The sequence below is a fragment of the Lutra lutra genome, chromosome 7 (assembly GCF_902655055.1).
Source record: "Lutra lutra chromosome 7, mLutLut1.2, whole genome shotgun sequence".
In the NCBI taxonomy this organism is placed as follows: Eukaryota; Metazoa; Chordata; class Mammalia; order Carnivora; family Mustelidae; genus Lutra; species Lutra lutra.
Window position 1 is genome coordinate 80,970,659 of NC_062284.1, and position 21,064 is coordinate 80,991,722.

The 21,064-nt window shown below is 39.7% G+C and overlaps 1 protein-coding gene across 1 annotated transcript in view; it reads right to left on the reverse strand.

Moving 5' to 3' along the window:
- The window catches only part of STRN3 (striatin 3), a 120,405-nt gene that overhangs the window by 80,024 nt on the left and 19,317 nt on the right, over positions 1-21,064 (reverse strand). The gene's annotated exons all lie outside the window — the stretch shown is intronic.

Here is a 21,064-nt window from a genome sequence, read left to right on the forward strand (position 1 = left end):
CCAGGACCCCAAGATCATGACCTGAGCCGAAGGCAGAGGCTTAACCCACTGAGCCACCCAGGTGCCCCTTGGTCAAGATTGTTATCTATACTATTGAAGTACTGGCAACAAGTTTCCCTCTTCCCTCAACCATTCTATTTTGTACCAAGTTAGGAATCCAAACTATATCTAAAAAATAAGCTCCACTACTTCTAACATATTTTACTGCTGCTAATTTTTTCTTTGAGAAGAGAATAAAATTATTTTTGAGATACGGCCAGGTATAAATTTTTTAAAAAGTGACTAAATGGAAAAGGCTTCTACACATAAGCGACTTTGAGCTTTTATTTGTTTTGTTTTCTTCTGCTGACAAGATTCTTCAGGAGAGCCTATTATGATTATGTTAACTAAATATAATATTACGTTCTCAGGACTGGTATGTTTCTTGAAACTATTTTTTTTTTTATAAAACTCCCAAGAGATATTTCAAATTTTATAGTAAATATAAAAAGATTACAAATAATAATAATAAAAAAATAACCTTACAAGCAAGTTTTCAAGAACAGCAACTCTAGGGCACCTAGGTGGCTCAGTTGGTTAACCATCCGCCTTCTGCTTGCATCATGATCCCAGGGTCCTGGGATCAAGCCCCACATTGAGCTCCCTAGCGCGGAGTCTGCTTCTCCCTCTCCCTCTAGCCTGCCTCTCCCCATTTGTGTGCTGTCAAGTAAAATCTTTAAAAAAAAAAAAAAAACCAAAACCAGCAGCTGAGGGGAATTTATTACTTTTTCTCTTAAAACTCAAAGCACTTTTTTGGTCCTCAATTAAGGCAATTACTAACCAGGTAAGCTACTTAAAATCATTGTAAATTGTGAGATACTAATGTGAAAAAAAAGGCATGCTTAGCCACGAGTTTCACTAGCAGAGGTCTACATTCCTTTACCAAAACTCTTCAGGCCAAATTTCTAGAATTTATCACTGAAGTATAGATACCACATATGACCTAACACCTCATCCAAAACTAACTGTGGCAGTAACAAAATCAAACAAATACAACAAAGTATAATACTTTGCAGTAAGTGGGATAAAGATTATAAACAGCTTTGTTATCACTTTAGGTAAGGTTCCTGCCATCAATTACTTAATAAAAACCTTTTGACTATCACAATTTGAGGACTTGAGAATTGTAAATGAAAAGGACAAATAATAACCATGACAAGTATTTGTCAAGTATGCTATAGCCAAACCGTTTTAAGTATTTAAGTGTATGAGCTCATTTACTCCTCACAATGATCCTGACTTGGTATTATTTTCCCCACTTCACAGAAGAGATAAATGGGGTGTAAAAGGGTTAAGAAATTTGGCCAACATCCTAATAATAGCAGTGGAGACTCTAAAATTTGATTCTAAGCAGTATCACTCTTGAACAGCTTCTGATCACCAAACTACACACTATAAAGCTGCTCAACAGAGTGGGGAGAGAAAATCAAGTAAAGAGATAATGTTGGGGCTGACAATCTCATGATACTACCAGGTCTCCTCCCAAACTAAGGTAGACATCAATAACTTTGCTTCAGTGTTAAAAAAAAAAAAAAAAAGAATTCTTCACATATCCTAGGCTCCAGGCAGCCATGGCAAAACTATCTGACCAGCAAAATATCTGCCAGTTCAATTTCATACTAAGAAAATCAAAATATGGGGCACCTGGGTGGCTCAGTGGGTTAAAGCCTTTGCCTTCAGCTCAGGTCATGATCCCAGGGTCCTGGAATCGAGCCCCGCGTCCGGCTCTCTGCGCGGCGGGGAGCCTGCTTCCTCCTCTCTCTCTGCCTGCCTCTCTGCCTACCTGTGATCTCTGTCAGATAAATGAATAAAATCTTAAAAAAAAAAAAAAAGAAAATCAAAATACTAAACAAAAATCAAGTGTCCCTGTTTTGCCACTAATTAAACAAATGTCACTAAAAAATAAGCTCCACAAAATTATGAATATCTCTTGTTCACTGATACATTCCTATTATCCAGGACAATACAGGTCATAAGTAAAAACTCAATAAATATTTGTTGCTGAATAAATGAATGAAGTCATTATTACAATTTCTCAGTTTCCTCAGATGTAAAATATGGGAATGACTATATGTATATAATTTCTAGCTAAATCTCAAATCTGGAAGTATTTAATTAATCTACAATAAATGACAACACTTTTTAAAAAGGGCTGAGACATTCACCTGGATTAAGTGTGTGTTTGTGATTCCAGAAATTTTGTTCATCTAGTCTATGTTAATTCAAGACATTAATGATCAAAATTAAGAAAATACTTAAGACATTTAAAATGAGCAATGAGGGGTGCCTGGGTGGCTCAGTCGGTTAAGCATCTGACTTTTTTTTTTTAAGATTTTATTTATTTATTTGACAGAGAGAGATCACAAGTAGACAGAGAGGCAGGCAGGCAGAGAGAGAGAGAGAGAGGGAAGCAGGCTCCCTGCCGAGCAGAGAGCCCGATGCAGGACTCGATCCCAGGACCCTGGGATCATGACCTGAGACGAAGGCAGCGGCTTAACCCACTGAGCCACCCAGGCGCCCCAAGCATCTGACTCTTGATTTCAGCTGAGGTCATGATCTCAGGGTTGAGATCGACCCTCAAGTCAGGCACCAAGCTCAGGGTGGAATCTGCTTCTCCCTCTACCTCTGATCCTCCTCTTGCTCACTCCATAAGACAGGATGTCTCCAATTTGGCCCACTTGTGACCATAGTCCTTGGTATGGGCAAGACAGTCAGAACCCCTATTTACAGCTGGTGGGTAAGCACAGATAACAATCTGCATTGGCAATTAGCACTAGAAGAGATGGGGGGGGGTTGTAAGATCCAGCCCTTAAATCTGTGGAATCCGATGCTGTCTTCAAGTTGATATTTCAAGTTGATACTGTAAGTTGATACTGTCAGAACTGAGTGAAATTGCAGGACACCTAGCTGGTATCACAGAACTGCTTAAACTTTAGAAAACCCCCATGTTTGGGATGCTGGGTGGCTCAGCCGGTTAAGTGTCTGCCTTCTGCACTGGGATCCTTGCTCAGCGGGGAGATGACTACTCCATCCATCTGCCTGACACTCCCCCTGCTTGTGCGCTTGCTCTGAGAAGTAAATAAAATCTTAAAAAAAAAAAAAAATACCCACATTTGGTGTCTGAAAGGAAGTACAGTTGACCCACAGACAACAGTGGTTTGAGCTGTGAGTCCACTTATACATAGATTTTTTGGATAAATATGACAATATTGTTAAATGCATTTTCTTTTCCTCATGATTTTCTTTTCTCTAGCTTACTTTATTCTAACAATACAATATGTATATAATACATACAACATGTTAACTATTTACATTAACCATAAAGCTCCCCTTCAACAATAGGTTATTAGTAGTTAAGTTTTGGGGGAATCAAAAGTAAACAAAGATTTTCAACTGTGCAGGGGTCAGCATCTCCTATACCCTGCATGGTTCAAGAGTCAACTGTACTGGTAAACTATTGATAGCAGAGGAGATACACAGAGATGAGTCTTTCCTTATGGGGCAGTCTCAAGTTTTGCTTAGAAATGATGTGCATTTGGCTCAAACATCTTTAAGATTTATCATGAATCTGAAAATTATAGTAGTAGCTCTACATGATGTATCTGCAAATAAGTACCTAATCTAAAAGGTTCATAAGGTTAATAAACCTTTTACCTAATATCGTATCATTATTCCTATATTTCTTTACTTTTTTTTAAAGCTCTTATTTATTTGTCAGAGACAGTGAAAGCTCACAAGCAGGGGGAGCAGCAGGCATAGGGAGAAGCAGGCTCCCTGCTGAGCAAGGAGCCCCATGTGGGGCACAATCCCAGGACCCTGGGACCATGACCTGTGCCAAAGGCAGACGCTTTACTGATTAAGCCACCCAAGTGTCCCTTTCTTTTACTTCTATAATATGCAGAAAGTAAATTCTTTGAAAACATAGGCCATATTGTTATATCCCTCCAATACCACCCTAGCATCCTGCAAATTGCATTTTCCATTCTGTATAATGCATGGTGCCAACTAAGTATGTATAGAATAAATTAATGTTTCTCTGAGTCTAAGAAATAAAAAAAGTACCACTCACTCTGGCTCACATGTACGTAAATGTAACTGAGATACATAGCCCCACTACTACAAGGTATCAATGATTTTTTTCAGGAGTGAACTGTGCTGATTAATTTGAATTTGTTAACAAATGCTTAAGTTAGAGGGGGAAAATGCTGAATTTTAACACTCACACACATTTTCTGTCTCTCTCTCTCACACACATACCCCACAGGTAGCTTACACTGTATAGTGTTTCTCAAATCCACAAAGCTGCTCTAGCCATTAATTTTTCTATGCTGTTTATGCCAATTCCTATAATTAAAGAGTTATGCATATTTTTGCTAGCACAACATATTTTCAGCTTACTTAGTTTTACCAAATACATTTACTAAACAAATATATACAATACAAATTACAAATTTGCTGAGCCACGGTAAAACAAAATTAAAGCATATAAATGGTGATAAAGCCACAAAAATGGGACAGAATACAAAAGTTCTCTTTTAAATGTCTAGATTCTAAAAAGTAAGATTAATAAAGGAAATGAATCCTGTGCAATTATAGACTTGCTGATGACAATAATGATAAGCTATACCAAGAAACAGAAATAAAGTCCAAAGAATGTAAGAGCATCTATGTCATTCTAATTCAGAAATGTGGTGAGACAGGACAAGAGACTACAAATTTAGGAAAGAGACTCCTGTAAGTATTTTTAAAAAAGAAAAATCCTGGCTAAAGGAGCCAAGAAGCTAAACAGAGGTAATGTGGCAGCAAACCAGTGTTAGGACACTCTAGCAGAGTCTCCAGGGGTACTAAGACTCTCAAGAGATAGCACAAACTGGGTAGTTTTTAAGGGGGGAGAGATGGCACACTTTCCTTAACCTGTAAGTTTATAAGAAAAGTGCCATAAAATGTGACCATAACTGTCAACCTAAAACTGGCACTGCACAGGAGATTCCATCTGTGACAATACCAGAAAAGGAAGTAATTGGGACTAAGATAATTAAGCCAATTATGACCTAGCCTACCTCAAATAACATTAAGAAAGAGAAGACACTAACCAGCAACTTTGGGATTTAGTTAGCTGTATTCCTAGGCTCTATTTTCATCAGCCTATGACCAGATATGATCATATTGGTTACCTTTGTTAACTTAAACAAGGAAGTCATTAGACTGAGTTGGCTTTAATGCCTCAGTACCCTACCTAAGCAAAACAAAACCTAAACCTGAAATGCCTAAAGGTTAAGAAATCCAAACCACCTAGGGACAACCGATCACAAATAGCCAACTAAGCTTTCCCAAATAATGCCATCTCCTTGTTGTTCCCCTGAATCCTGTCTGCAGAGCCCTCCTAACAATTTCTGGTTTGCTGGTGCTCAATTTGAATAAATTTTTGTACAAATAAACTCAAAAAATTTAACAGCCTGCAGTTCTATTGAAGGTAAAGTGAAGGAAGGCAAGAGGAAACCAACTTCTCCATCATATTTGAAGCTGCCTGCATAAAAGAACTTGTGTTCAATTTTACATCATCCAGAGTGTCCTACACATATTAGAAACTTGTTTAAATACTGGTACTGCTGCTCATTCTTGAAACAATTACTTATGGAGTGCGTCCATGGCTCTAGGGATACAGCGATGCACAAAAGGCCAATATAATCCTACTCTCACAGAGCTTATGGCCTACTATAGAGACCCATAAAAAGATCAGGCCTGTGAAATGCAGCTCAATAAATACTATGATAAAGGAAGTTTATGACATAGGAGGAGGTTACACTTGTAGGTTCAAAGGTGGTTTCCCAGAGGAAATAACAGCTAAAATCTAAATTGAAAACAGTTCAAACAGAAGAGGAACTGTTCCATGTAGAGAGAACAGCATGTGTGAAAGCCTGAGGGGAAAGAGGATACACTAACTTTACCAAAATTTAAAGAAACGGAGCTATGACCGGAACTTTATATGTCTTGGAGGAGAGGGGTAGAAAAGAGGAAGAAGAGACACCAGAGAGATAAAGCTGGAAGCCATATTGTAAAATGGCTTATTAGAAAAATACCATTAAAAAGCCGTATCTATCAGAATATTTCAGTACATGTGATGTATAACATAGATAATATAAAAAAGTTATGGAGATCTCCATTAAATATTCTCCAACACACAGCAGAGATAATAGTATAGAAAAAGCTCAACAGCAACAAATGACCTGATTTAAAAATGGGCCAATTTGAATAGACATTTCTCCTAAAATGGCCAACAAGCATATGAAAAGATGGTCAGGATCACTAATCATTAAAGAAATGTAAACCAAGCTACAATGTAAGATGACCTCACAACTATTAGAATGACTACTTTTTAAAAAAGGCAGGGTAGAAGCCAAAAAAGAAAAAAAATAAGTGTTGGCAAAGATACAGAGAAACTGAACATTTATACACTGTTGATGAGAATGTAAAATGGTGTAGGCATTAGGAAAACAGATTGGTGGCTCCTCAAAAAACTAAAATTTGATTATGATCTAGCAATTCTACTTCTAGGTATTATCCAAAAAAAATGAAAGCAGAATCTTGAAAAGATATTTATGCACCCATATTCAGAGTAGCACTATTCATAAGAGCCAGGAAATGAAAGCAACCCAAGCACCTTATGAATAAATTGTGGTACATGCATACAATGGAATACTATTTAGCCTTAAAAAGGCAGGCAATTCTAACAACTGCTACAGCATTGACACACCATGGAAACGTTACTCTAAGCGAAATAAGCCAGTCATAAAAAGACAAATATCATGTGATTCCACTTACACGAAGTATCTACAGTCAAATAGAAATACAAAGTAAAATAGTGGTTGCCAGGGGCTGAGAGGAAGGGTAGATGAAATGCTGTTGTTTAACAGGTAAAGTTTCTTTTACAAGATGAAAAAGGTTCTGGACATTGCCTGTACAACAATGTGAATACACTTAATAGCACTGAGCTATACACTCAGAAAGATGGTAAAGTTGGTAAAGTAAGGTTTTTTCTTTTTTTTTTTTTTTTTTTTAAGATTTATTTATTTTAGAGAGAGAAAAAGCAGAGGGAAGGCACAGAGGAAGAGGGAGAGATTCTTAAACAGACTGGGGAGCTGGGCATGGAGCCCAGTGCAGGGCCTGATCTCATGACCCTGAGATCAGGACCTGAGCCAAAACCAAGACTCAGATGCTTAACTGGCTGTGCCCCTTTTGTTATGTTTTCTAACACATACATACATGTCCCTTGTATCCATCAACAAAGAATATATCAAATTTGATTATCTTCTTTCACCTCACCTCGTATCTTTTCCCCTTCTCCCTCCCCCAGAGATATATTTCAAAACAATTTCCAGATCTTATTGCACCCATAAATACTTTTGTGTACTATGATAACAAATGTGGTTATTTCATTTATATGAACAAGATGCCATTACCACTCCTAATAAACAATGGTTCTTTTTATTATCAAACAGCCGATGCAGGGGGTGCCTGGGTCAGCTCAGGTCATGATCCCGGGGTCCTGGGATCGAGCCCCACATTGGGCTCCTTGCTCAGTGGGGAGCCTGTTTCTCCCTCTACCTGCCCCTCCCTCTGCTTTTGCTCTCCCTCCCCTCTCTCTCTGTTTGTCAAATAAATAAAATCTTTTCTTTTTAAATATTTTATTTATTTATTTGACAGATAGAGATCACAGGTAGGCAGAGAGGCAGGCAGAGAGAGAGAGAGAGAGAGGAGGAAGCAGGCTCCCTGCTGAGCAGAGAGCCCGATGCGGGGCTCGATCCCAGGACTCTGGGATCACGACCTGAGCAGAAGGCAGAGGCTTTAACCCACTGAGCCACCCAGGCGCCCCTCAAATAATAAAATCTTAAAAAAAAAAAAAAAAAAGCCAGGGGGTCTGCTTCTCCCCTTACCTCTCCCCATCCCCCTGGCTTTTGCTCGATCTCTCTATCTCTCCCCCCAAAAATTAAAGAAAATAAAATCTTTAAAACAAAAATACTGCTATCAATCTAAACATTCCCTCTAAAACATTATCTTCTCTCTTCTCACACTGATAAAAATATAATTTTTTCTCCCACACAATTTGTCTTCCTACTCTACATTTCAGGTTTTAAACAGCTCTGTTACTAGTCAAAACAAATGAGTATTAAATTCCAACTTTTGGTCTCTGGCTAGAGAGAAATACAGAGCTTATAGTATACTTAGCATGCTCAATATACTTATCGAAGCACTGGGGATATATATACATACTTACACACAGACCATGTTTTCAACTTAGCTTCCAGTGCATTCCTGCCTGACAAAAGTCAGATCATGTCACTCTTCTGTTCAAAACTCTGCAATGACTGCCCATCTCACTCAAAAGAAAGCCTAAGTCCTTATCATAGCCAAGAAAGTCTTAAAAGTCTTTTTTTTTTTTTTTAAACGTCTCAGATCTCCCTTTCTACCACTCTCCCCTACACTTCACTCTACCTCAACCACACTGGTCACCCGTACGTTTCTCAACACATCTAGCACCTACTTTTCTTGGGGCCTTCATACTAAGTGGTTGCAATGGCAGTAAGTTCTTCACCACATAACTAACTCCCTGGTACCACATCTTTGCTCAAATGTCATCTTCTCAGTGAGACCTATCCTAACTCTCCTTTCAAAAAGTACAAACTGTTCCACATCCCTGCATACTCCCATCACTTACTCCCCTCCTTTTCTTTTTACCACAATACTTACCACTTTTTAACAATATTTCTTCATTTAATCATACAATTTCTCAATTAAAACTTATATATATGTTATCGCTTGTCTCCTCCTACCCTCAGACCCAATAGAAACTAAGTTCTGGGGGCACCTGGGTGGCTCAGTGGGTTAAGCCTCTGCCTATGGCTCAGGTCATGATCTTGGGGTCCTGGGACTGAGCCCCACGTCGGGCTCTCTGCTGGGCAGGGAGCTCGCTTCCACTTCTCTCTCTGTCTACTTGTTATCTGTCAAATAAATAAACCAAATCTTAAAAAAAAAAAAAAGAAAGAAACTAAGTTCTGTGAAAGCAGGGATATCTGATTGTTTAGTTCTAGGTTATATCCCATGCATTTTTTTTTTAATTTCCTTAAGTAATCTCTACACCCAATGTGGGGCTCATATCGGAACCCCAAGATCAAAAGTCACATGCCCTTCCAAATGAACCAGCCAGGCACCACTATCCCAAGCATTTAGAATGTCTGGCAACTAGCAGGTAAGGAAAAAAGGAGGGAAGAAAGAAGAAAAAAGAAAGACCTGTGGCAGGTTTAATGATATAGCCAGATGGGTGATAATTAGAAGGAAAATTACAATGGCAAATAATCTTTTAGTAAAATTAGTAAAATATCAAGAATAAGGACTCACTCAGTAATATTTCTACTGATACTCAGCGCAATTCATCATATTTAGTTTTATACACATTTATACTCTCCCATTAGAAAGTGTGTAAACCATAGGGGTACCTGGACGGCAGTAGGTTAAGCAGCCAACTCTTGATTTTGGCTCAGGTCAAGATCTCAGGGTCCTGGGATGGAGCCCCACATGGGGGGGGGGGGGGTCCACACTCAGCAGGGAGTCTCCGTGAGATTGTCTTCCTCTGTTCCTCCCCCAACTTGTGCTCTCTCAAATAAATAAATCTATCTTTAAAAAAAAAAAAAAAGCTGTATGTAATAGACACTGATGTGCTGCCCAGGTTTCCCTTCAGAAGTGAACAATTTCTGGGGCACCTGGGTGGCTGAGACAGTTAAGTGTCTGCCTTTGGCTCAGGTCATGATCCTGGGGTCCTGGGATAGAGCCCCACAACATCAGACTCCCTGCTCAATGTGGGGTCTGCCTTTCTCCCATCCTCTGCACACTACCCTCCGCCCCAGCCCGCCTTGTGCACTCTCTCTCTGATAAAGATCTTTAAAAAAAGTGAACAATTTCTTGTACAGCTGCTGAAAGTGCTGCTGGAAAACAGCCTTCACCTCTCAGCCTTTTCAGGAATTCCCTCAGCTAAAGACAGCTGCCTGCCCAAGTGGCCTCCATCAAGTAACTGATTAAAACAGGGCTGAGAGGTGCTTGGGTAGCTCACTTGGTTGGGCAGCTACCCTTGGATCAGGTCATAAACCCAGGACCCTTGGATCAAGTCCCCGAATCAGGCTTGATCCGCAGGCAGCCTGCTTCTCCCTCTCCCTGCAGCTCCCCCAGTTTGTACACGCTCTCTCTCACTTTCTCTGTCAAATTAAAAAAAAAAAAAATTTCCCCCAATTAAACAGAGTCATAAGGGCATAGCACCTTCCCACAATTCTAGACAACTCTGAGAGTTATTCCAGCTTCAGAATTCCCATGGGGGTCAACTGTGGCTTTTGTTGATAGCACCTTACAGCCCAACTTATCCTTTGTTTCCTTTGCATTTTTTCTACAGATGTTGATCCTGACAATCTCCCCTAATAAACTTACGCATGCATGCAAATCACCATCTTAGTTTTTCAAGGAAACTAACACCCACTGGTGATGGGCATGGTCCAAGAAAGCAGGCTCTACAGTGAAGTTTTGGAGTTGGGCCACCTGGCTGCCCAGCTTCAAAGAAATCCATCACCAGGGATATGCAGAACAGCGAGCCCACTTGCACAAAGTGGCAGTCAACAGTTAAAACTTTCACTGTTGATATACTGGGTAGTTTTCCAGTGAAAGGGTATGCAGGCGTTGGTGAATCTTTTTTAAAGGACAAGACACTATTTTGTATTCTTGTTTGTTGCTTTCATTTTATAACTTTTTAAAAGTGGGGTATAACAAAAACAGGCAGGCCCAGAACTGGATTTGGCCTGCAAGCCATGGTTTGCCAAACCCTGCAATATAAGGTACGATGTATTAGACATTTGAGAAATATAAGGAAAAACAGTAATTTCAAGGACCATGAAATTAGGTTGTTGTTACTAAAGGCAATTAACTCACTCTTTGGAAAAATGTAACAAGAGGTCAAAGTGAGTAATGGGGACTTAAAAGCTAAATGTGAAAGCCAGAAGATTCTTTGGTAGCATAAAAAGACACTCATCTCTAGCACCAAAAGGCCACAGAAGGCTAAGGGGCAAGACCAGGTCTTAATCATGAGTAGCAGAGCGCCAAAGAAAGTTAAACTCTCAGAACAGGTCTGCTGTATCAAGGTTAAGGAATGAATAGGAAAAAAGAAAGAACGGAACCTTGAAAAAACAGGATGAGAATATGAACTAATTAACCTGAAAATCCCCAACCCTCAGGTCTCCTTGAGCCCCCAGAGCTTGGGGAAGGAACCTACACATTCTTACTAAGTATGAGTGTTACTCTGATTAGTAAGAGCACCCAAGTAAAGACTTCTGCAATTCTCTCCTTCATAATAGAAATTAGAACAAAAGTTCTAAGAATCATCTTTTTCAGAACTGTGGAAATTACAAAGCATTGCAGCGATCTAGTGAGTGTTTAGGCAAGAAATATGGCTGAATTCTGTTAAGAATGACAAGCTCTGAAGCTTTGTAATTTGCCCTATTCTCAGCACATCTCAGTTCCATGTAGCCATGAAAACCAACAGCCTACAATTACAGTGAAAATTCGCAGCCACTAGAAGGGACAGAATAGGACTGGAGCTCCTTCAAAGTCAAACTCCCAGAGAATTGCCATTATATGACAGTCTTCCCTGGAAGACTCTACTCTAGCAAATCTGTCTTTATTTGACCTGACTCAGCTCACCTAGTCCAAACAGCCTTTTCTCTGAGTGCTTTTGGCCAAAAACAATCAGAGACAACTGTCAAACATTGGGGACCCAAACTTTATGCTCTGTGCAAGCAGAAAAAGAATGCTACAACAGAAGTGTAAACTGCCTGGCTGAATGCTGAAGGCATGTCCTAACATACACATAGAGCCCCTTAGCAAAAACCACAAGACGTACATGTTTCAGGCATCCAAGGAAATGTCTGCCTATTTATTAGCTTACAGTAACTACATACAACAAAAAAATATAGACTCTATGGTAAGATATTAATAGCAGCAGTAAATAATTCAGAGGATGGCGGAGAGCAGTCAGTATAAACTATCCCTAAGGAAGCACAGACAATGAACTTACTAGACTAAGATTTTAAAATAACTATTTTAAATGTTAAAACTAATGGAAACCATGTCTAAAGAACTAAAGGAGAATATGAAAATGATGTCTCACCAAACTGAGAATGCTAACAGACAAAAATTATTTTTTAAAACAACCAAACAGAAACTACAGATTTGAGAAATATGGTAACTAAAATGAAAAAATCAATAGAAGGGCTCCACAGTGGGTATGAGCTGGCACAAGAATCTGCAAATTTTGAAGGCAGTTCAACTGAGATGAGCCAGTCTGAGAAAAAGAATAAAGAATGGGGAAAAATGAACAGAGTCTCAGAAACCTGTAGGATACCATTAACCCGCTGAACCACCCAGGCGCCCCTGTAGGATACCATTAAGATACCAAAAAATGCATAATGGAGAGATGAGAGAGAAAAGGACAGAATATATGAATAAGGGCCCCAAGTTTCCCAATCTAATTTAAAAAAATTAATATAGAACAGACATTTCTGCAAAGAAGACATCCAGATGGCCAACAGACACATGAAAAAGTGCTCCATATCACTCGGCATCAGGGAAATACAAATCAAAACCACCATGAGATATCACCTCACACCAGTCAGAATGGCTAAAATTAACAAGTCAGGAAATGACAGATGCTGGCGAGGATGCGGAGAAAGGGGAACCCTCCTACACTGTTGGTGGGAATGCAAGCTGGTGCAACCACTCTGGAAAACAGCATGGAGGTTCCTCAAAATGTTGAAAATAGAACTACCCTATGACCCAGCAATTGCACTGCTGGGTATTTACCCTAAAGATACAAACATAGTGATCCGAAGGGGCACGTGCACCCGAATGTTTATAGCAGCAATGTCTACAATAGCCAAACTATGGAAAGAACCTAGATGTCCATCTACAGACGAATGGATAAAGAAGATGTGGTATATATACACAATGGAATACTATGCAGCCATCAAAAGAAATGAAATCTTGCCATTTGCGACGACGTGGATGGAACTAGAGGGTATCATGCTTAGCGAAATAAGTCAATCGGAGAAAGACAACTATCATATGATCTCCCTGATATGAGGGAGAGGAGATGCAACATGGGGGGTCGAGGGGGTAGGAGAAGAGTAAATGAAACAATATGGGATTGGGAGGGAGACAAACCATAAGTGACTCTTAATCTCACAAAACAAACTGAGGGTTGATGGGGGGAGGGGGTTGGGAGAGGGGGTGGGGTTATGGATATCGGGGAGGGTATGTGCTATGGTGAGTGTTGTGAAGTGTGTAAACCTGGCGATTCGCAGACCTGTACCCCTGGGGATAAAAATATATGTTTATAAAGCTGTAAAAAAAAAAAAAAAAAAAAAGAAAGAAAGAAAGGATGAATCCCCAAGTTTTGTAGCAACATGGACGGGACTGGAAGAGATTATGCTGAGTGAAATAAGTCAAGCAGAGAGAGTCAATTATCATATGGTTTCACTTATTTGTGGAGCATAACAAATAGCATGGAGGACAAGGGGAGATGGAGAGGAGAAGGGAGTTGAGGGAAATTGGAAGGGGAGGTGAACCATGAGAGTCTATGGACTCTGAAAAACGATCTGAGAATTTTGAAGGGGTGGGGGGTGGGAGGTTGGGGGCACCAGGTGGTGGGTATTGTAGAGGGCACAGATTGCATGGAGCACTGGGTGTGGTGCAAAAATAATGAATACTGTTATGCTGAAAAAAATAAAAAAATAAAAAAAAAAATTAATATACACATCCAACAAGCTCAGTGAATTTCAAGGAGCCTAAACTCAAAGAGATCCACTCAGCACACATCATAATCAAACTGTCAATAACCAGTGAGAAAGGGAGTATCTTGAAAACATCAAGAAGCAAAGTAACACAAACATGATTAACAGCTGATTTCTCAGAGGAACCATGGAGGCAGTGGGACAATACAGTCGCAGTGATTGGGGCGGGGGGAGTGTGTCACCCAAGAATCTATACCCAGCAAAACTGTTCTTCAAAACTGAAGGAGAAATTAAGACATTCTTGATAATAACTGAAAAAGTTTGCTGCTAGTAGACTTGCTCTAAAAAAAGAAACTAAAAGAAACACTTCAGGGTAAAATGAGAAGACACTAAATTGGTAATTCAAAGTCATATGCAAAATACAGAGCATTAGTACAGGTAACTTTCCAGGTAACTATAAAAAACACTAAAAGTCTATTTTTTGTTTGTAACTTTTTTTCCTTCATTTGTGATTTAAAAGAAGACCACATTCAGCAGGTACTTAGAAATGACTTGCTAATATACAGTGGATAAAGATATAATTTTTAGGGGCACTGGGTGGCTCAGTTGATTAAGCATCTGCCTTTGGCTCAGGTCATGATCTCAGGGTCCTGGGACTGAGCCCTGTGTCGGGCTCCCTGTTTGACAGGGAGCCTGCTTCTCCCTCTCCCTCTGCTGCTCCCCCTGCTGTGCTCTCTGGCTAATAAAATCTTTTTTTAAAATGTGAATTTTTTAGGGGTGCCTGGGTGGCTCAGTGGGTTAAAGCCTCTGCCTTCAGCTCAGGTCATGATCCATCCCAGGGTCCTGGGATCGAGCCCCACATCAGGCTCTCTGCTCAGCAGGGAGCCTGCTTCCCTTCCTCTCTCTTTGCCTGCCTCTCTGCCTACTTGTTATCTCTGTCTGGCAAATAAATAAATAAAATCTATTTTAAAAATTAAAAAAAAGAAAAAGAAATGGTGGGAATTTTTTAAATGTAAATTTTTTGCACTTATTTTTTATTTTTTATTAACATAGAATGTATTATTTGTTTCAGGGATACAGGTCTGTGAATCATCGGTCTTACATAATTCACAGAGCTTCTCACAGCACACACCCTCCCCAATGTCCATTCCCCAGCCACCTCTCCCTCCACCCGCCTTCCACTCCAGCAAACCTGTTTGTTTCCTGAGATTAAGAGTCTTTTATGGTTTGTCTCCCTCTCTGGTTTCATCCCATTTCATTGTTTCCTCTCTTTACCCATGATCCTCAGCCTTGTTTCTCAAATTCCACATATTAGTAAGATCATATGATAACTGTCTCTGACTTATTTCGCTTAGCATAATAACTCTCTAGTTCCATCCAAGTCATTGCAAAAGGCAAGATTTCATTTTTTCTGATGGATGCATTATATTCCATTGTATACATATACCACATCCTCTTTATCCATTCATCTATAGATGGACATCTAGGCTATTTCCATAGTTTGGCTATTGTGGAAAATGCTGCAATAAACATTGGGGTGCCCATGCCCCTTCGGATCACTACACTTGTATCTCTAGGGTAAACATCTAGTATGTAATTGCTGGGTCACAGGGTAGTTTTATTTTCTACTTTTTGAGGAACCTCCATACTGTTTTCCAGAGTGGTTGCCCCAGTTTGCATTCCCACCAACAGTGTAGGATGGTTCCCCTTTCTCCGCATCCTCACCAACATCTGTCGTTTCCACACTTGTTAATTTTAACCATTGTGACTGTTGTAAGGTGTTACCTCATTGTGGTTTTGATTTGTATTTCCCTCTACCAAGTGACGTTGAGCATTTTTTCATGGTCTGTTGGTCATTTGGGTGTCTTCTTTGTAGAAATATCTGTTCATGTCTTCTGCCCATTTCTTGACTGGATTATTTGCTCTCTGGGTGTTGAGTCTGATAAGTTCCTTACAGATTTTGGATACTAGACCTTTACCTAATATGTCATTTGCAAATATCTTCTCCCATTCTGTTGGTAGTCTTTTCGTTTTGTTAACTGTCTACTTTGCTGTGCAAAAGCTTATGAAGTCCCAATAGTTCATTTTTGCTCTTGCTTCCCTTGCCTTTGGTGATGTGAAAAATGTAATTTTTAAGACAACAGTAACACAAAGGAGAAGGAATAGAATAGAGCTTCATAGGAGTAAAGCTTTTATCTATTATTGTATATTAAGTAAGTATTAATGCAAACTTGATAAAATATTAACTGTAATCCTCAGTATAACCACTAAGAAAGTAACCCAAAAATCTACAGTAGAAGGTACTCCTGGGTGGTTCAGTCAGTTAAGCATCTGCCTTTGTTTCAGGTCATGATCCCCGGGTCCTGGTATCAGGCCCTGCACCAGGTTCCCTGCTGGGGGTGGGTACAGAGGAGTCACTTTTCCCTCTGCCTCTCCACCCCCGACTTGTGTTCTCTGTCTCAAATAAATAAATAAAATCTTAAAAAAAAAAAAAAAAACTTCAGTAAAGAACAAGTTAAAATGGTACACGAAAAAATAAATTAAATGGTACACCAGAAAATATCCTACACAAAAGATAGTAATAAAGGAAAAGAGGAACAAGAGATACCTAATGTTCAGCAGTGACGTCTTCCCCTGTTTAAATAGTAATCTTTTTTTTTTTTTTAAAGATTTTATTTATTTATTTGACAGACAGAGATCACAAATAGGCAGAGAGGCAGGGAGAGAGAGAGAGGAAGGGAAGCAGGCTCCCTGCCGAGCAGAGAGCCTGATGCGGGGCTCAATCCCAGGACCCTGAGATCATGACCTGAGCCAAAGGCAGCGGCTTAACCCACTGAGCCACCCAGGCGCCCCTTTTTAATTATTTATTTATTTATTTGACAGAGAGATCACAAGTAGGCAGAGAAGCAGGCAGAGAGAGAGGAGGAAGCAGGTTTCCCCGCCGAGCAGAGAGCCCGATGCGGGGCTCAATCCCAGGAGCCTAGGACCATGACCTGAGCCGAAGGCAGAGGCCTTAACCCACTGAGCCACCCAGGCACCCCAAATAGTAATCTCTTAAACACAAATCCATTCCTTATCACCCTTCTCTGCTTTTTTTTTTTTTTTTACCTCACCAGCACTTATCACCATCTGACAAGCTTTATTCTCTTTCTCTACCCAATAAAATCTCAGCTTCAAGAGGGCAAGAGCTGTATTTTGTTTATAGCTTTATTCCCAGACACACACCCAATGAGTAGGTACTCAATAAATAGCCAATGAGTGAATAAATAAATGAACAATCAGTAGAAATAAGCCTTATACGAAATGTCTCCCATTTTTTAAGAGCAGCCTAAGAGGAAGGGTTATGTGTTCACATGTACAATTTGTAGACTTGGTAGCAGGAAAATAAAGAACTTCCCATCTGATGGGTTTCTATTTTCTCTGTTAAGTAGGAGGTAAAGACATCTGCTGAGTTATAAAGGAAGGTAGAAAAGCTGAAGATTTCCAGACAGTAACTCGCTGCCTGGCATGCTTCTGTTGAAAATTTCTATATCAGATTCAAATTCTGATACGTTTGATTGGGCACTGTTGCCTTAAATCAGCAGTCACATGATCTCATGTAAAATTGTTCACAAAAATTCATGCAGTCTTACAACTTAAAAAAAGCTCAACCTTTAAAAAAGATCAATACAAGCTAAATGTCTTGAATTCATATTTTGAAAAGAACACTATATCAAATGGAAAAGTCTATAACCTACAAGTATTGAATTTATCAATTTTTTGAAAGATTTTATTTTTTTATTTGACAGAGAAAGAGAAAAAAAACACAAGCAGAGGGAGCAGCAGGGGAAGAGAGAAGCAGACTCCCTGCTGAGCAAGAAGCCCAATGTGGGACTTGATCCCAGGACCCCAGGATCCTGACCTGAGCCAAAGGTAGACACTTAACCACAGGCACCCCTGAATTTATCAATTTTATTAACAAGTAAATATCAGTTATACAAAATGAAAGCTGAGTCCTGAAGATGTATTTTAGTACACTCATGTTTCAGCAGCATCATTTGGAGTAGCTAAAAGGTAGATACAACCCAAGTATTCATCAACAGATAAATGGATAAGCAAACTATGGCATATATATACAATGGAATATATTATTCAGCCTTAAAACAGAAGGAAATTTTGACATCTGCTACATGGATGAACCCTGAGGACATAATGCTAAGTAAAATAAAGCAATCACAAAGAAATAAATACTAAATGATTCCACTTAATGACGTATGTAGAATAGTCAAATTCACTAAATGGGAAGGTAGAAAGCTGGGTTTCAGAGACTGCAGGGATGGGGAATGGGCAGTTATCATTTAATGGGTACAGAGTTTCAGTTTTACAAGATGAAAAGAGTTCTAGAGACTGTGGTGGTGGTTGGCAATACTAAAATGTATACATAAAAATAGCTAAGATGATAAATTTTGTATTTGCATTTTATCACAATTTTTAAAATCAGAGAGTGGGGTGCCTGGGTGGCTCAGTTGATTGAGCATCTGACTCTTGGTTTCAGCTGAGGTCATGTTTTCAAGGTCAGGAGATCAAGTTCCCAGTGGGGCTCTACGCTCAGCATGGAGTCTGTTCGAGATTCTCTCTCCTCCTCCCCCTCTGCCCCTCCACCCACACACGCAATCCCTCTCTCTAAAAGAAATAAATACATCTTTAAATAAAACTGAGAGGAAAAAGTCAATTTTAGTATATTATGTATTAAAGCACAAAATACACTGTTACCTTTAAAGAAAAAAACCACTTTTTTAGACGCTGAATTTAAATCATCTGTACTCCATGCCATACGTTTGTTTATACCAGACAGCACAACAGAAGCTGAAGCTTTGAGATACCCACTGGCTCTGAGAAGAGGAAGTGGGTTAAAAATAAACTGAACCGGGTGCCTAGGTGGCTCAATTGTTAAGTGTTTGCCTTTGGCTCAGGTCATGTTCTTAGGGCCCTGCGATCGAACCCCACATTGCAGGGAGCCCGCTTCTCCTCTGCCTCTGCCGTTTTCCCTGTCTGTGCTCTCCTGTTATCCATCTGTCAAACAAATAAATAAAATCTTAAACAAACAAACAAATTGAACCTAGTATGCAAACTAGGATTTAAGGACACCAGAAACAGTCAAAACAACAATACAGAGCACAAAGACATGACAAACAAGAAAGATACAGTATGGCTAAAGTAATAACTAAAGGAGAGTCAAGGACCTCAAATTTATGCAAGGCTGGTAAAGTGGAAATAATAAAAATCTAGGGAGGGGAGACTGGGTGGCTCAGTCGGTGAATCATCTGCCTTTGGCTCAGGTAATGATCCCACAATCTAGGATCAAGTCCTGCATCAAGCTCCCTGCTCAGCAGTGAGTCTGCTTGTCCCTCTGACCCTCATCCTGCTGGTACTCTCAAAAAGATAAGGAAAAACCTTAAAAAAAAAAATAAAATAAATAAGGGCACCTGGGTGGCTCAGTGGGTTAAAACCTCTGCCTTTTGCTCAGGTCATGATCCCAGGGTCTTAGGATCAAGCCCCACCTTGGGAGGGAGGGGGTCTCTGCTCAGCACGGAGCCTGCTTCCCCCCACCCTCTGTCTGCCTCTCTGCCTACTTGTGATCTCTGTCAAATAAATAAATCTTAAAAAAAAAAAAAAAGTAGGTAGAAAGTGACCATATAATAATGGAAACTATAGGATATAATAAAGAGAATTCTGGAAAGAACTGATAGAAGACCGAAAGAAAACGAGGCTCCAAAAAAGTTCAGGAAAGATGGAATATTATCCTACAGGTAGGCTCAACAGAATATAGTACAAGAATGATAAATTCTACTTTTACATAGCTAGAATTTCAGAAGATTACAATGATGGACATCTGAGACCATCAGAAGACTACACAGGAAGTTATCTGGAGAGGTCAGAGAATTATAAGCTCAGAGAACGAATTATAAACAATTAAAGATTTAAGAAAACAAAGTTATGGGAAGGATAAAGCAGATTAAAAGCCATTATCAATGACTTTCAGGCCTTTCTAAAGAATGGTAATAAAAATAAGCTTTAAGGGTTAAAAAAATCTCATAGCTACCATCTAGCCTTATAGTATCTCACTCTTAAGCATACACAAATAGTCCTAATGGTCACCAGTATTTGAGGAAAGCAAGGAAATAACAGGGAGAAGCAAAAGAAAGAAATTTGGAAGACACTGTCAATTTAGGCAAAGAAAACTTCAAAAAACAGAAACTCTGCTATGCTAAAAAAAAAAAAATCCAGGGGCGCCTGGGTGGCTCAGTGGGTTAAAGCCTCTGCCTTCGGCTCAGGTCATGATCCCAGGGTCCTGAGATCAAGCCCCACATCGGGCTCTCTGCTCCGCAGGGAGCCTGCTTCCTCCTCTCTCTCTCTGCCTGCCTCTCTGCCTACTTGTGATCTCTGTCTGTCAAATAAATAAATAAATAAATCTTAAAAAAAAAAAATCCATTAAACAAAAACAAAATATCACTCTTTTAAAAAATTCAAACAAGGGTACCTGGGTGGCTCAGTCGGTTAAGCGTCTGCATTTGGCTCAGGTCATGATCCCAGCCAGCATCCTGGGATTGAGTCCGCATAAGGGTCCTTGCTCTGCATGTAGTCAGCTTCTCCCTCAGGCCCCTCCTCCTATTTGTTCTCTCAATCTCCCTCTCTCTCTATCTCTCTCTCTCTCAAATAAATAAAATCTTTTAAAAAAAATTCAGAGATGCCTGGGTGGCTCGGCTGGTTAAGAGTCTACCTTTGGCTCAGGTCATGATCCCATGGTCCTGGGATCAAGTCCTACAAAGCGCTCCTTGCTCAGCAGGGAGCATGCTTCTCCCTCTGCCTGCTGCTCCCCCCGCTTGCGGTCTCTCTCTTTAAAATTAAAAAAAAAAAAAAAATCAAACAAGAAAATGTTTCTTAAAAATTTAAGATAACAGGACTGAAAAATATAGTTGAAGAAAATCTCTCAAAAAATAGACCAAAAGGAAAAGAAAAATAAGAGACAGAAGAAAAATTTTAAGTCAGCACATCCATCATCAACAGAAAATGTACCCCGATGACTTGGGACTACAGTAACACTTCTCAAAAAAGATTAGTACTGCTGCCCCCTAGGAGGGTGTTTGAAAATGTCAGAGAACAATTCTAGTCCTAATAACTAATGGGTTATACTGGCATTCAGTATCTGAGAGACAGGGCAC